At 44.1% G+C, this 16,985-nt stretch overlaps 1 protein-coding gene across 8 annotated transcripts in view; it reads left to right on the forward strand.

Moving 5' to 3' along the window:
• Window positions 1-16,985, forward strand: part of sulf2a (sulfatase 2a) — a 45,797-nt gene that overhangs the window by 5,781 nt on the left and 23,031 nt on the right. For 5 of the 8 annotated variants that reach the window (XM_023269509.3, XM_023269513.3, XM_023269512.3 and 2 more), the window contains exons 1-2: window positions 5,852-6,010; window positions 13,143-13,211. The gene's annotated coding sequence lies outside the window, so the exon portion shown is untranslated. Of the gene's footprint in view, window positions 1-5,851; window positions 6,011-13,142; window positions 13,212-16,743; window positions 16,765-16,985 lie in introns of those variants that run through there. The other 3 variants (XM_035947804.2, XM_023269511.3, XM_055010970.1) reach the window with 3 other exon arrangements.

Genomic DNA, 16,985 nt, shown 5'->3' on the forward strand with positions numbered 1-16,985 from the left:
CGAGTGTTTGTTTGCAGACACGGAGAGCCGTACAAAAAAGATGCGAGGTCCACTCTGGTGCAAACAAGTAATTAATTATTGAGGGCACAAAACACGACTGCTGGCTAATCTACATAGCCGTTTAAAGCCCCTTGATTTATAATTCAGGCTGCTCTCTCACTTCCATGAGTGCTGAGATTGGAAGGCTGCACTTCAGAGCACTTGAAACTGCAGTGGGGCAAGGTGTGTCTTTTCAGCGACGGTCATGTGTGGCTGTGTGTGTGTGCATATGCTACAATTGGTGTGAGAGTACAGCACTGCATTTGCCAATCTGTATCAAAATTTTTTTTTAAAAAAGCTGCATGAGCACTCAGCAAATTCACACAAATGTTCATTTAATTACATTGTAAAATTCACTCATTTTTGAGTAATTCAACTCCTCTGTGTAGCCGCCCTCACAACGATTTAAAGTGATTACAAATGTATTTGTGCTAAAAACACTGGGGTGCCTTGTTAGACAAACCCACAAGCGCCTCTTGTTTAATATGTGTGGCAGATATTACTGTGAGTGCTGTACATTACAAATGCAAATAACACATCGTCAAAGGGTTTTTAGTTAATTAGTTGGAGATGCGATGCTGGCTCTGGCCCATAGCGACTTGTGTTCCTTGGGACCACAGACCTCGGCGGGGGGCCGCTCTTTGATCTGTGGATCCCACGGTCTGCTAACAGTTTCTCAACCTCTGCATTGCAGCCACATATGGACAGATGGGAGGGAGGTGTGTGAGTGAGTGTGTGTCTTTGTGAGTGTGTGTACGATTCTGCATATGTGGCTAATCTGATGTGTTTTCAATTTTTACTTTTTTTCCTCAAACTTTCTTTACTGTTAGCTTATAATCACTCACATTGAGTAAAACTTTGACCAGCGATGGTCCATGCTGCTAATTTGTAGAAGATAGGAAGATTTTTTTTCTCTTTTGCAGTAGAGGAAAAAAATGGATGGCTACATTTATTCGAGGGAATTCAGTTTGGCTTCAGTTTCCTAACTAAAAATTTAACTGAACATAAAATTCTGCTCAAACGTTTTATTATACTAGTATTATTTATTCAGTTTTATTTGTGATAACCTTTAAATGCTCCACAAATGTGAAGGCAACTGATTCTTTCAGTGTTAACTAAATACTTGTTAACATTAAAACAAAACCATCAGAAAGGCTGACGTTTTTTATTTATCCACCAAACTCTGGCTTTGAAAGGCAACAGCTCAGAATGTGCAGCTGCATGAAGGAACAGGAGCATTTCACAGCAGGGACACAGTTTTCAGCACTACCATTTCAATGATAACAATGAGATATTAATCAGATATTAATCAACTTTTCAGATCAGTGCAGTCATCTTTCCCACCTCAAAGTAATGCATCAGGTTTTTGTTTTTTTTTAACTTAGTGGAAGATTTATTCCATCCAGACCTGAGTACACCTCCCCCTGCTGGCTGATGATCACACAACATGTGCTCTGTTAGTAAGCCTGGCAGGGTGTCCCAATTCTAATTACTATGTGATAGTACACCATGTACTGATGTTGACAGCACGCTGTTTTGGCAGATAGAGTATACAAGAAATTAATGTAGTCTTCAGTTTTGTACTAACAAGAAATGATAGAAGCAGTCTGGGATATCAGTCAGGCTTCATCTTGGAAACTAAGTTTTCAATATGTTAAAAATAATCATTTTCCCAAAGATATTTTTGACACATCAAACTAAGGTGTACCTAATTGTGCTGCTAATTACTGGTTATCCAGACACTTGAGTTTCATGTCCATGCTTTGGACTCATTGAGACAGTGGCCATAACACATCAATCTAATGGGGCCATTGTTCTTAAAACTTGGATGATCAAAATGTACGCTTTGAGAGAGGATTATTTGTGTCCATTAGCAGCTCTTTCACTTCTGTTGTGCGTTGACAGTGTCCAACATAATCACACTGATGATTTTAGTATGCTTGAGTTGGACGTTTTCGTACTGTGAGCGTACATAGTGGAAGAAAACTATATACTATACATTTGCAACAAGGACACTTTTGTCGGCCTTTCTGATTTTCTGTTAGCTTCAAGCCGTTGTGTAGCTGTATTTGTCATTATTTTGTTGTCCCTGTCAGAATTACTGTGAAATAGAGCGGAAAACTGGAAGGATTTTTACAGTTTGTGGTACAATTAAGGAGGACAAAAGCTTTTCACAGTTGCTGTAGATTTCTTCTTTTTTTTTGCAAAGCTTTGATTCTTAGTCACATTTTCTTCAGTCTGAAAAATGACCAAAAGCTTAGCGATTAAATTTGAAATCAGCGTTGAAGAAACTTTGCCAAAGCCTCTATTCTTTTTAATTGTACCACTCAGAATTTTGTGACACTCATAAATGAATTATAGCATCACCTCAGGATATGGAACCAAAAGCTGGAAAACGATGGTTGCTCATCACAGACTTATGAACTATTTATATTTTCAGTGTGAGCGAGCGATGTGCCGGTGACAGTAGGGATGAAATAAATAGAAGAAGATTACATTAGACATGACAGGACGATGTGTGGCGTGCGTCACTGCCAGAGAGTAAAAGGGTATTCAGCTCATCCAGCCTGCCATGCTGACGACCTTCTGCACCACAGGAACGTGAGTGGAGGAAACACAGGCCAGGAGCAATGAGCACAGCTGCAGAACGTAACTCATTCCACTATTTGCATTTGTAATCAGCCAAGAAAGCTGTCCTCTGGACATATGTTTAATCCTCTGATGTTTGTGTGTGTATTTTCTGTCTCGCTATTGTAGTTTAATACACACGGGAGATGTTTTTATAGTATGTCTCAGCCTATGCAGGCTGTGCATTTGGCAAGGGAGGATGTAATGTGGCTGTGTGCCTCTGAGGCCATGTGCTCAGAAGTTAGATAGCCCTTTTACTATTCCACCTGCAGTAGCCGCTGTGCTATTTTCAGGAGAATTGTTTCATAGTGCCAGGACGTCTCTTATCCTCAGTTCTGTCAATCCTGTGTCCTTGAGTCCCCACATCGTCAGCTCGTGGGTTCTCCTCTGTTCCTCCCTCTCTTTTCTCCTCTCTATCTCTGTTTTTTGTCATGAGGTAGCCATGGTGATGCAGAGCTGTCTCAGTGCTCAGGTCCCACTTGTACACACACACACACACACACACACACACACACACACACACACACACACACACACACACACACACACACACACACACACACATACATTCAACCAGGGATTCACAGAGTGGACAGAGGCCAGGGTGCTGGGGAAATGTATGTGGCTCGGAAGAGAAGTCAGCCTTGAACCAAGTGGCCCATACCAAGAAATAATAGGAGTAGAGCTCTCAGAGATGGAGAGAGCTGGTGAAGAGGACGCTGAGGGGGTCTGTCTAATTTGCACTGAGTCTCCCCCCCTCATGTAGCCAGCTGACAAGAGATATTTTTATCAGCCTGACACACACAGTGCAAAAAAGGAACAAATTCATTTGTAACAGCACACTCACAGGCAAGGACAAGATCCCAGCATGATGGAACATAGTTGTCTTTCTGTGCTATCAGAAGAGAAATCATTCATTTTTATTTATGCACCTGCCCTGGCATTATCATGAAAAGGTTGCGCACAAGGCCTTTCCCGCTTTGTGTCCAATGAAGCAGAAAACAGAAAAACAAAATTTGTTCCCAAACGTCTACAGCCTTCCTTTGCTTTTAAAGTGCAGATATCTCTCTGTCGACATGCAGACAATTGTATTTTTTTTGTTGTTGCTGCATCTTGTTTTTTTTGTCTTTGACTTTCCATTTTCTCTCTGTGCCTTTTCTTCCTCACCCTGAATCCAGTGGGGATGGAAGATATCACCCTGTACTTTAAGTAAGGAAAGCAATCTTGTTCTTATGCACTCATTTCATTGAGTACATGTGTTGGTCTGCATTAGACACAATTAGAAGTCAGGGGGATGACACAGCTTAAGTGTGCGTGAGAGCGAGCGAGCGAGCGAGCGAGCGAGAGAGCACAAGCATGAATAAACCATGTGCTAAAGTGGTGTCACTGGGCTGTTGTGTTGGCATGTCGGCATTGCTCAGGAAAAACATGGCCATCTCTGGGGCATTGTTTGTAATTCAGCATGTAAGAACAGCTAGATGACTCCTTTATGTCAGCAGTCCCAGAGTCTCAGACATCATCTTATATGCATATATTGGGGAAATAAATAATTTTCCTGCAGTATCTTTTGTTTTGAGATTATTATGAACAGTATTAGAATAGCCTAATCCATTCTTACAAAGGGCTTGCGGTTCCAATTGGCTTGAATGACAATGCTCTTTTCTTTTTTGCCAGGATTAGTGTTGAATGCACCTGATGTTACAGCAGGAAATATAAATTTCTTTATCCTCAAATGCCAAGCAAATCCCCTTCTCTGAATAGTTTGTTTTGCATCTGCAAGGGACAGTCGTGGCCAGAAAAACGCTGTTTGATTTTCTCAAAACACCACGGTTTCATCTCTTTGCAGTGACACAAATAGCACAGTATGCCAAGCTGACAGTTAGATGATCCATTGCAGACGTTGTAATTGAAAACACTGAGAGGGACAATTAATCTCTTTTTCTCTCTGTGCTTCAAATTTCCATGGAGAAATACCTTGAAATGCAGATAATAGATAAGAGTGTTATTGATTAGATGGGGTGGGAGGATAGGCAAAGAGGTGCAGAGGTTCTCCATCACTAATCTTTCTGGCTGTGACTGCATCTAAATAACCTGCAGAGAGGGATAAACAGGCGCATCCATCATGGGACGGGTGGTGCAGACAGTGATGGATGTCTGCGCCCTCCGCCACCCTCCGCCGCACCTCTCCCTCCTGGCCAGGGATAGGAAGTGACACCGGCACTCAGGAGAAATACCTGGCTTAAACTGAGCAGGAAAATGCCTACTTTAGCTGTGCTGTGATGGAAGGACTCAAGGCAGGCTTTGCATGTGTGAGTTTTTAGAATTGTCCCCAGTCCTCCATCCCCTTGTCTCTTTGAGTTTGTAGGATTATCCATCTTGATAGATCCTGTTTGTTTTGTCAAAAAAGGAAATTGGTTTTGTGGATTTGTGCGAGTGTGTGTGTGTGTTTGTGAACTCACCCATATATGCCTTTTGTGTGCTTGTGCATGAATTGATTTGGGTGTGCGGTTCCTTTCTGCATGCTCATGCACTTTGAGCCAAATTCCCTGTGCTGCCTGGACCCAGTGAGCCGGCGTGCCCATGCCAGCGCTCCCCAGTGGTGCCAGCCTGATAGATATGGTTTGTGTGCCAGGCTGCAGCTTCCCTCCCCAGCCCTGTAGCATTAAGATTGATCCTTCGTTCCCTCCCATTCTTTTCTCTCTTGTGTGCCTCTGCCTTTATGAGACTGTGAATAGGTGAAGCTCACAGGCTCCAACAGATGGCCGGAGCTGCCCTGGTTCAGTGTCTCACGCACGCACGCACGCACACACACACACACACACACACACACACACACACACACACACACACACACACACACACACACACACTACTGCCCTATGAATGAGAGCCTGGAGAGAGAGGAACAGGCAGAGGAAAATGTGACAAGGAGAAAGAGAAGAAACAGGAAGCGACACAGGAGAAGAAAGGCTAAAAGTAATGGAAACAGAGAGAACCTGTGACTAATAATGTGCCGGCAGGGAGATGGAAAAGGAGAAATAGCGCTCAAATAACAGCAGGAATATGCTAAGAGAAGAGGAGGACAAAAACACTGCTGAAAAAAGGGAGTGAGGGCAAAATTGAATTGTAGATTGAGGGAGCCTCTCCTCCCTCTTTCCCTCCCTCTTTTATTTATCTCATGTGAAACCACGCCTCCCTCCTTTCACTTGTCAGTGCATCTATAACAGTGAGCTGTCTGCACCGGGCTGTGTGGGGGGTGAGACGAGCTCCTCACTCTGCCAGCACAGCGGACCCAATCTGAACGGATCAGACAGGACTGGATGGTACTGGACTGGCCAAACAGGTGTGTGAATTTGTCTTTGTGCATGTGCCTGTGTTTGTTATAGATGACAGAGAGCAGCATGTGTATCCCTCAGCATGTGATCGCTTGCTTCTCTGCAGGACTTGCTTCCAGAGTAGCGTATCAAGAAGGTACAGTGCTGGAGCTTTGCCCTAGTTTACACTTGAATGCTCTGATCCATTCTGTTCGCCTCTGAGATTTATGCATGGAGTCGCTAACGGCACTGCTCATCGGGGTAAGAGAGAGGAGACCTCTCGTTCATTGGATGCACTGAAGTATCTCGCTTTGAAACAGAGCAGCGTGGAAACAGGCTGTTGTTTATTCGGTGGAACAAGTTGGTAGTTTCTGGGCAGGACGCTGTCGACATGTGCTGCATCTCTATTAGGCTTTTAAGTGACTGTCTTCTAAGTGCTGTTCCTGTTTCTACATATATCTTAGATGGATAGTTATTACATCTAAGCCGTGTTGAGAATCCGTAATAATCCTCTTTATTCAGTGAAACAAATCAGCACAGCTTTTACAGTTCCTTGGTCTGTCTTGGTGTTGAATCCAATTTGTAATTAGATCTCTTTGTCCTGCTGTTTCACAGTCTGTGGTGTTTTGAAAAATGGAACAGTCATTGTCTGAGCATTGCTTTCTATTTACCCGGCCAAATATAATCCTGACTGTTGTTGAATAGAGTTTGCGGGGGCTTAAAATTCAAGCAAAAACAACAACTGTGAAAATACAACTTTTTCCAAAGGCAAGACCAGTCCAGTTTTGAATCGATTACCTTGTGGCAACCTTTTTTTTAAAAAAAACTGATTCAATATCCACCACCCAGCATTCATTCAAGTGTCGCCATTTCAACAGTTGCAGCCGCTGCCACTCCTGTAGAAGCCTGTACGGCTTTAGTGTGAAAGCCTGGTCCCAGTTCATGTGCTCACTATCAGTGTTTTGTCAATATCTTTATGGGTCAAAAGGCTGTGTCATCACCAAGTGGTGGCGGTTAAGATCAGTGGAGTGGAGGAGGGTGCGAGCGCTGACCTGGAGGCTGAAATATTTATGACAGAGACAGCTGAATGTCCCGTTCTGTTTGTAGCAATATGGGTGGATGGATGAACGAATGCAAAGATGGAGGGATGGGTGGAAAGTATAGAAGCTTCAGAGATCTGTTCTTTAAGCATTCATTATTTATCACAACGCACTCTGCCATGGAAGCTCTAACCCCCACATCAACTGGCCTCTTTTCTCACTGAGATGCCAGTGGACTGAAGGAGGATGCTCCTGCTTAGTCTACCTGTCAGTTAATTCCCAGGTATGTTAAGACTGCAGCTGTGTGCTACACACTCATGCACGCACCCACATGTACCTTTTGATCATATTTATGTTTGCACACACTAAGCAGTAATTGCCTGCTTACCCTTGCTAATGTAATGGCAAGTGAACTAAAAATCACAGTCACTTATTTGAACTCCAATAATTCCAGACATGCTACGGTTGTACTCACACTGCAAAAATTAGTGTTCACACACAATCTACATATGCATAGCACTCTATTTCTTCTTCAGTTGTTCACACACTCTCCCTGAGACGCATGAATGCCAGACACACCCACAAAGACACACACAATCAGTGGGAACGACGACCTTGAGACCTGTTGATGTTGTTTGCAGAGGCCGTGTTGTGAATTCATAAGAGGCCATGTGGGACTCCCTGCGAAAATGGGGAGCTTGACATGCCGTTTGTAAAAAATGGCTCGAAAATGTGCAGGAGGGCTGGCGATGCAGTCGGAGGGAGACACCAGCATGAATATGGATTGTATGCTAATGCCGCACGCCGTGGCTGTTGACTTGAGCAGTTGGTGAAAGCAGAGGACACGTTCCCCCGTCTCCACTCTTGGGAGGAAGTGTTATCGACAAACCTATTGTCAGCATAGCCTCATCCCTGGCCAAGGGGGCAGCGTGGTGACAGGTGGCAGATATCAGTGACAGCAGCCAAGGTGACACTGCTCGACGGTCTCTGCGGGCCTGGCGGCGGCTGGGGCAGCGCCGGTGTCTGCTCGTTTTACCGCCGCCTTGACCTTTTGTGGTTAGACACAGTGAGGTGAGATTAGAGGGTCCTAAAGCTAATGTCACCCATTAACTTCATTCAGCCCTCTCAGAGCTACAGCTTCTTCCACCTGCTCCACTTCCTGTCCTCCCACTTGTCATTCACTGTCTAGGGCCGCACCAACTGGTACATTTTCAATCCATTTGGTTTTTTAAGCACATTTTGGTTTTGCAAATAAGGACGTTCCAATTTTACCTGCTTTTTCATCTATCGTACACAAAGCATTGCATGTCATTCTGCCCTAAACCGAAACATAGCTTCTTTCCACTATAAAGAGCCAGAATGTTGGGGGTGGAAGCATAAAAAATAGAAGAACCACACAAAATACCATCTAAGGTGAAAAGAGGCAATTAAACCACAAAGATATATCGGAGTTACTGGAGCTTGATTAATTATGTAACTGTGTTATCATGCTGCATGAGTACTACGGCTATATTGGAAGGTATTCACATACATTTCGGCAGCATATTAATTCCCACTTTGTTTAGCATAAATTTGAGCTTGATTTGCAGCTCATTACTCATTCACTTACACACAAAGCTTCTTTAGAATACATCAAACGTAGCCTCACAGTCAGTAGCACTCATGTGAATCCCTGTTAATCGGTATGTATGAGCTGCTGTTAACAGGTCCTGCGATGAGGCGGCTTCAGGAGATCAGTGTGTAAATCTCAGTGCTTCTGCTCCTCTCAGCTCTAATGATAGAGAGGCAGAGGGGCTCTTTGACAATACCTCTCAAACACTCCTCTCTGAACAGAGCGAAGAGAGCGAAGAGCAGTCTGCTGCTGATAGGAGCAAATAAGGAGAAGTACATTTGTGTGTGTTTGTATGTGCATGTGATTCTGTCTTGTGTTGTATCAGATCGGTGTGCTCAGTGTGTGTACGTGTGATTCCCAGTGTTCACGTGTGGACGGCCATTCGACTGCTGTGTGCGAGTGCAATCAGATTTCAATCTCTTCCCTCTATATGGCTGAGCTGCTGCGGCGGAGGTGCCCCACGGGGAAATGTAATTATACCCTGCTGGCCACAGAGTACGAGCTTCACTGCCCTATCTGTCTCAGGAGAGACAGCGGCTGGAGGCCGCTTCTCACTTGCAATATCAAAAAGCAGAGATGTCACTAAAGCCAGCTATATCTCAGAATTTTGTATTAAATCCCTGCTCCAATCTCCCCCTCTAATCAGCCTTTAGATCCTGGGGTTATCTGTGGCCTTTTGCTACAGTTTTGTTACAGTTGTGAATAATTTATGACGGAATTAACCGTGGTTGCTAAGAGCAGTGATTGGGAGATTTTGGAACACGGCCAACATCTGACTCAAGTTCAAAGCCATTTTTCTCAACCTTATTTTCTGTCTGATAAGCAAAATCTTATCACCATGGATGTAATTATTGCTGTAATTACTTTCATCTGCAACTTCTCCACCTGGGTCCCTCACATATACATCTGAAGAGTGTTTTTTATCCATCAATCTGCTGTCTATTCCTCTCATCTCTGTCCGTGTTTTTCCCTTTTATGGCCGTGTTTCCTCCACTGCTTGCTTTCGGCTTTGCTGTAACTGAGGTGTGTGCTGAGATGTTGTCCATTAGTAAGGCAAAACAAACAGACACACCCCACTGCCCTGAATTTAGGCAAACAATCAATGAGAGCATTCAGATAACAGCAGACTAAGTGGCCCATTGATGCTACAATTAAATGAATACAGGATGCAGTGATGGTAGGACACGCTACCCCAAACCAACTAAAATATCTTCTGTCCTATTGTGGAATCCATACATAACCTGCCCTGGTTTTTCCAGCAAAGAAGAGCTTATATGGTAAATAAACAAAAAAGGACAAGAAACAAAAAAAAAGCAAAACAAGAGCTATGACAAATTTAAGACATCAGAAAATTTTGTGAGTTTTAGGTAAAGCGCACACGAGTTCAGCGAGAGTGAGGAAGATTACTGCAAATACTGGCTGGCAAGTAGGAAATTTTACCCTGCAAATCATAGCGTGTCACTCATTTCATCATGTTGTATACCTTGTCATGGTAACTTACTAGAAGTGCAGCTGAGCCAGAACACCTCTGTCTCTTCATTTCCCCGATTTGCTCCACTCCAACTCTACCTTAATCTTCATTTCTGTGTTCGTCACCCTCTCTCCATCCCCGCATTCAGCCTGGTCACAAGTGGAGCTGGCTGCCCCTCTGCACACCCTCACCCCTCCCTCATGCCTCTCCCTGCGGGTGTAGTAGCCATTGTTGTGCCTAATAAGGTTTATGGAATTACAGATCTCTGAAATTGGATTTTTTCACTCCACCACAGCAGCGAAGGCCGGGTATATCGGGGCACAACTAACCCGTGACTGAACTGTTTTTTTCCTGACTGCACCCACAAGGTGGGCAGATCAAGAGATTGACGTGCCAACCGCTCTGGAGTGAGGCAGACAGGCAGGCAGCGTCCTTGTATCTGTGTGTACCTGACAATTAAATTGATTCTGACTTAGACAGCTTTTTGGCTCCTACGTCTGGATTCTCACTCATTCTCACTCTTACACACTCCTGTCTCTGTCCTCGCAACTTTGACTCTGTTTGATCTAATTCTCATCTAATGAATCTTTTGATCTCGCTCGCCTGACACCCAGATTTCTACATCCAAAGTAGCTCAATTCGTTCTAATCCTTAAAATCTGGCTGCTGGGGAAGCAATTGATTCGCAGTGATGTACAAAGATTTGCACTGTCTACCTCAGGCTTTTGTTTAAAGAACTGTGGGATTTCTTTACTAACCTTGACCACGCCCCCACAAACGCTACCTCATCATGAATGTAGATCAATTCCATCTTTTTTGATCGAATGTGACTGAGCAAATAGCAGCAATGGGGGTGGAGGAGTGGTGGGTGGAAGTGAGAAATGAAGTGAAAAAGCACAGGAGACAGTGTAGCGAATGTACCATTGAGATCTTGGCAGGAAGGTGGTATTCATTAGGAGTGGTGGCTTAGTGAACTCTTAATTGGGACAGAGACAGGGCTGGGGATAAGGGATCAATAGAGGCAGAGTCGAGGTTCCAGCCCACCAAAATCAATCAGCCTCCTCTCCAACAGGGAAAATGCATCAAATCAAAGAAAACACGTCCTCGGGCCGCTGCTCATTTACCCTCTCGGTCAAACTTCATCAGTATCCACCTGAACAGACAGCTCATTCCGACTTATCTCAGTGAAAAAGAAAACAGTCACACTATAGTTTTTATTTGTTCACGTGAACGTATGGCTTGGAAATGTCTTTACATTTTTGTCGTAAAACTAGCAAGAACAGGAGATCGTTGCAACCAATGAAACACTCCATATTGAAAGGAGTATTAAACGAACCCCTGGTGTATTTTTACTTCACCGGTAAAAATAGTCACTTTCTCCTCTTCTTCCTCTTCATCTTGCTCTTTGCCTGGGTAATAGCCATCTTTCTGCCCTGTCACTTTTTGATGTATCATCCTCTTATTCACATCAAGGACAAGGCCAGGTGTCGCATTTTCTCTCGGTTGCCACGGTTGTCACACTGCCTTGTCACCCACAGCCTGTTCCAATCCCTCCCTTCTTCCTCCCCCTCTCTGCTTATTTATATTAAATCTGTCACTCCTTTATTTTAGCGAGATAGAAAGAAAGTAAATCACTTTTGCCATTTGCAGCCTGCTGTGTCTGCTGAATGCTGCAAGTTTATGTGGATGTCATCTTTGGCCGAGTAAAATCCTGTCAAAATAAATGATGTCTCCGCTGTTTTGTGTCGTTGTCACACAGCTGAAGTTGCTGCTCGTCATTGTTTCCTTCGCATTTGAATGCCTATGTCAGTTATGTGGAAAGCTATCTAGGAATATACCAAGAAAGCCTTGATGAGGCTCTTTGGCTTTTTTTATTGCTCCAGATGGACAGACAGAGACAGATAGAAAGGCACAGGTGTCCAGATTCACCTCTCTTTGATGCCCATGAGTGGCTGGCAGTGCTGGCTCGGGCAGAGAGCAGCTGGGGTCAGAGACGTGCCTTGGCAATGAGATGACAGTGGGCTTATAAGGTCCTCCAGCGTATTCTTAGCCACGCTGCACATACCAAACGGTTGGATGCATGTGTGCATCACCATATTGGTGTGTGCAAAACACCTCATCAAAGACTGTATGTGAGAGAGATTAAGGTCTAGATTTCACAGGCTGGTTATCGAGATGTCGAAGTTTGTGTGGCTCAGCTCAGATGTTTACATGCTGGACACTGACACCTGTCCAATCAAAACAGGGATCAGTCAGCTCCATTCCTGTCAACATGTCTTCACAGGCACAGAACAGGGTCTAGTCGCTTACAAGATCACAACTAGCGGCACTTGGAGACATGGAGATAGTGTTAGATGACAGCTTGATGGAAGGAGCTGGGTGAAAACAGCTATTTTTCTCTACCTCAGCTGCTTCTAACACCTACTTTAAAGCAGTGTAAGGCTTTACTTTTCTGCCTGACTGAGAGTGAGCACTGCTTACACAGTATTACAAACACAAACTGATTATTATCACTATTGCTAAAAATGTCCTGGAGGGTGAGAGGTAATTATGTTAAAAATTAGATAATGTTTACCCTCTGCTTCTGGCACAGGTCTAATTAAACCCCCTCCTGAACTAGTGCCTGTTTTGCAGGCGTCACATCATCAATCAAATATTGATTTTATCTTGTGTGAATACTGATGTGACCTGTACGTTTCTTTTTTTTCTCTGCATCCTACACTTTGCCACAGTGTTGTGGTCTAAAGCAGATGTGTCACCATCCTCGGGGCATGTATGAGGGAGGAGTGATGTCTGGCAGTGGCATCAGAACAGTTTATGGCATCTGTTAGGGAGGACAGAGACAAAGCAGACCTGGATCAAGTATGGATGAACAAGAATGTGTACATGATTCATAATTAAAAAGCTTTAAAAAAAAAAAAAAAAAAAGCTAGCTGGAATGGCAACGGTATGGGATAGTCATGCTCTGTTGGAGCTCCTAAATTGAAGTTGTTTATGTTCCAAGTGTTCATCCACTCTTGACTTTGTGTTTGTTTACAGAACTTGGCAGTCAGAGGCTCATATCTGTGGGAGAGGAGAACATCAGAGGCAACTTGTTTAGAAAGGAAGGTAAGACTGCTCACCTCTCACTCATAAAGTGAAATCTCCGTCTGCTATCTCATTTCTTCCTTTCACACTAATATAGAGAGTTGATGTACATGTGTGGATGAAGATTTTGTTGTGTTTCTATAGCTACTGGACGATTCCAAGGTGTTTGGTTTTCTGCATGTGTTGACTTAAGGATGTGGGTCAGTGCATGCAAGGCTGTGTCTTTATGTTTTTTTATTTAAATCATGTAATTACAGTACCTAACTGAGCACTCTCTCCTTTATATATATATATCTATCTTTGCACTTCTCTGGGTATCACTCCTCCATCTGAGCACAAATGAGTCAGGGCCTGATTATTGTTCCTGTTACCATGGAATCTACAGATCCCTGAGGAAACAAACAACACAGCAGGCTACAGTTAGTGTCAACACTTTATTTACTGCGGGGGGATAGATTCATCACCTCCAAAGCCGACTCATGCATCACGCTGTTTCAGTCAGTCTGAAAACCGCATCATCTCATTTGATCTGCATGCCAGTGATTAGGATTTTGTTGTGCACAAATAAGAGGATGGTTATTGTTGGCCCCACAGAGATGGAATTTTTGATCAAAGAGGCCTGTGGGTGTTGAGGCTCTGTTGTGGCCACAGCAGATGCCCCCTCAGTGGCCATCAGTCCAAATGGCAGTTCCGAAGAGAAGTGAAATGAAAGATGCAGAGAATGGGGGTGAGATGGGGCTGTGGGAAATAGTTCTGAAAATTAATGAGGCAGTTACAAAACTCAAAATTATTAAATCAATAGCTGAAAAATTGCCCTCAGCTCCTGTGGCTTTGGGCTGTAAACTAGCTTCATGTCTTTACTAAACAAGCAGTGATAACTCTGGCCATGTTTTGTGCTTTAAATTAGTAGTTAGAGGCACTAAAGTGTCGCCACTGCCCTGTCAGCTGCTTACCAGTAGCATGCTTGTGCTGCTGCTGTGATCAGAGTCATCCTGTGTGAACAGTTGGATAGCAGCAGAAGAAACAGCTCTCTGCACATGTGGGCATATTATGTGCACAGCTGTGCACAGCTGACTCATTACTACTTGTGAAAACATCAGTATATGGGACTGTAATCAGCACTCCTTTCTGATTAACAAACGACTTGCTGCAAAGGCTCCTAATATAGCTGTGATAGTTTACTGTTTTTTGTGAAGAAAATATGCCTTGTTTGAAGCTTTTATTGACAGAGCATTTGAGGGAGCTGAACTCTCATTTTCCTTCTTGTCTCTGTGACACGAGCAAGAGCAGACAGGTGAATGATGTGCCTTTGGTAAGATATTCTGTTTGAGGGCTGATCTCCACTTCAGAACTGCAGAGTGAGGACAGCATTCACTTCTTTCTTTCTACCTCCTCTTCTTGCTGGCAGACGGAGGCCTTTGGCAATGTGGGATAAAAACCAAAAGTCTTCAAGAGAAACTCTTCAAAGGCGCAGTTCATGCACTGAGTGAAGACCTCATCAATTCAGTTTTCCTCTTTTCAACCACTGTCCCTTCCACAGAGCTCTGGTTGTTTACTAACAAGAGTTATGTGATGTTTCTCCCCTACTCCTTGCAGCCGGTTGCGTAAGGTGTTTTTGATATCTTGTGAGTGACAAAGGAATATTTTCTCTTAACACTCTAGGAGATTTGCCTGTTTTTGGTGGCAATTTCTCCTCAGGCAGGTTCTTCACATCCTCCCTGTGTAATGTGATACACACAGTAGGGCTCTTGGAGCATTTTTCTGACCCTCATTTTCCACATCAGCAAGACGGAAACTGCCAGCTTGCTTCCATGCTCCCATCCTGCCTTCTGCCCACTGATTAAAAGTCAAATATTAAAGTGCTCTGTTGTGAGCTCGGCCTAATTGATTCTTTCCGCCGGGTGCACACAGAATGGGCTGACAGCAGGCGATACCAGGCTTTGTCAACATCGGGCATGCTGCCTGACGCTCAGGACGGCACCCCAATAAAGCCCCCTGTGAGTGTGCCAACCTGCGGCGCCACACACAGTGAGGCCACTCGGCTCTCCGGCCAAGCTTTATAGTAACAACACTGTGGCAGCTCATTCTTTTGCTGTGTGTCAGCTCCCATCGGCTAGCTGGGAAGTCGGCTCTCTATTTGTAAGGAAGTGGCTGGCTGTGACGAAAGTGTGTATCTGTGTGTGTTTGTGTGTGTGTGTCTACACTTGAGAAAAAAAATCTCCTCTGCCCACTTGCATAACCACTCATCTAACTTAAGCAATCTGGGGCGATGGTGCTGAAAGGAGCATTCATCTGACTTCTACAAAAGGCCCTCTTCTTCTCTTCCCGTCCACAGCTTTCCTGCCGTTAAGATAATTGCTGTAATAGCTTTTAATCACAGCTGTGTTTAAACAGGAGCTTACCAAACACAGGATGACACCAAGTATGCCATCACTGGCCACTCGGAGAAAAACACGGGACAGCTGGTGGAGGTTCTGGTTGAAGCCTTGTGTCTTTAGCTTATAGTGTTTTACACTCCCTTAACTATGAAGACGACATAATTAATTGAATCTCTACAGCAGTAAAACAGTGTCCCTCTCTCCTCCTTAAACCAAGGCAATGTAGTGTTTCTGTCCCTCTCTTGTCTGCTTACCCTATGAATTTACTGGCCATTTTATGTGCATCATGAATTGACTTTGCTCCCTCATTTATTTTTAATGCTTTTCTACTCCACATGTAGGAGAGTTTAGGAGTGATCTTGGTGCTATACGATGTTCATTAAATGCAGACATTCATCCACAGCGTTCTTTCATGAATCTGATTGACCTTTTGCTCAGTGTGATCCGCAGTAAAAGGGTATAGATGCCTGTTAATCTCTCCATGGTTGAAAATACTGGTTATATCTCCTGTGCTGTCTGCTGTCTGGTGCTTTATGTTCTGTCTGAGTTGATAGGACGGTGCGATAGGAAGGTCTGGAGGTGTGTGGGGGTTGAGGTCAAAGAGCTGGCTGACGGTGTGGTAATTACTCTATTAGTGAAACAGGGCCGCGCTCTGTGCTCTGACAACGCACTAATTACAACACAACGTTGATGAACTTGATCAAGGCCTTGCTAATTCATTTTTAATTGAAGAGGGGGAAGAAAACAGAGAAACAAGGCCGGTTAGAGGGCCAGCAGCTTGCCGTCGGTTGTGTGTAGAGCACATTTTGATAAGGACAAAGTCAAAACATGTACCTTTTCAACCCGTGCGATCCAATATTCAGCATTTGAATTTTTTCATGTCACATTTCAGTGTGACCGATCACCCGCGCAGTCGTGAAATGGTCCGGCTGCTTCAGTAGTAAAGGCCACTGAAAAGTAATCACAATGTCCTCTCCTCTGAGCACCGAGCAGGGTTTCATTTCTACCTTCGTCCTGTTACTTCCCTGCTACAGATCCCAGGGGGGGTCCAGAGGCTGAGTGGGGGTCATGATCACAACCACAGGGGGCGCGACAGCTGGCTGCCTTTTTTGACAGGAGCCTAATGGAGGGCTAATAGGAGAGAGTCAAGTCCCAGAGACCACTGCTGTGACCTTGACATGAGCCTGTGGAGGCAGGTAAAGAGGAGGAGGGATGAAAAGGTGAAATGCCATTATAGAGGCTGACAGGCAGGTGGTTTAAATATCTCTTTCACTTCTTACTCTCTACGATTTTCTCTTTCTTTACTTGACCTTTGCGTACCTGTTGTCCAATCAGTGACTCCACATTAAACTTCAGTATAAAGGAAAAGATTTTTCCCTTCTCTCTTGTGTGTGAGTGGTCGAGTCAGGGAGTCAAG

This window comes from Amphiprion ocellaris, chromosome 5 (assembly GCF_022539595.1).
Source record: "Amphiprion ocellaris isolate individual 3 ecotype Okinawa chromosome 5, ASM2253959v1, whole genome shotgun sequence".
In the NCBI taxonomy this organism is placed as follows: domain Eukaryota; kingdom Metazoa; phylum Chordata; class Actinopteri; family Pomacentridae; genus Amphiprion; species Amphiprion ocellaris.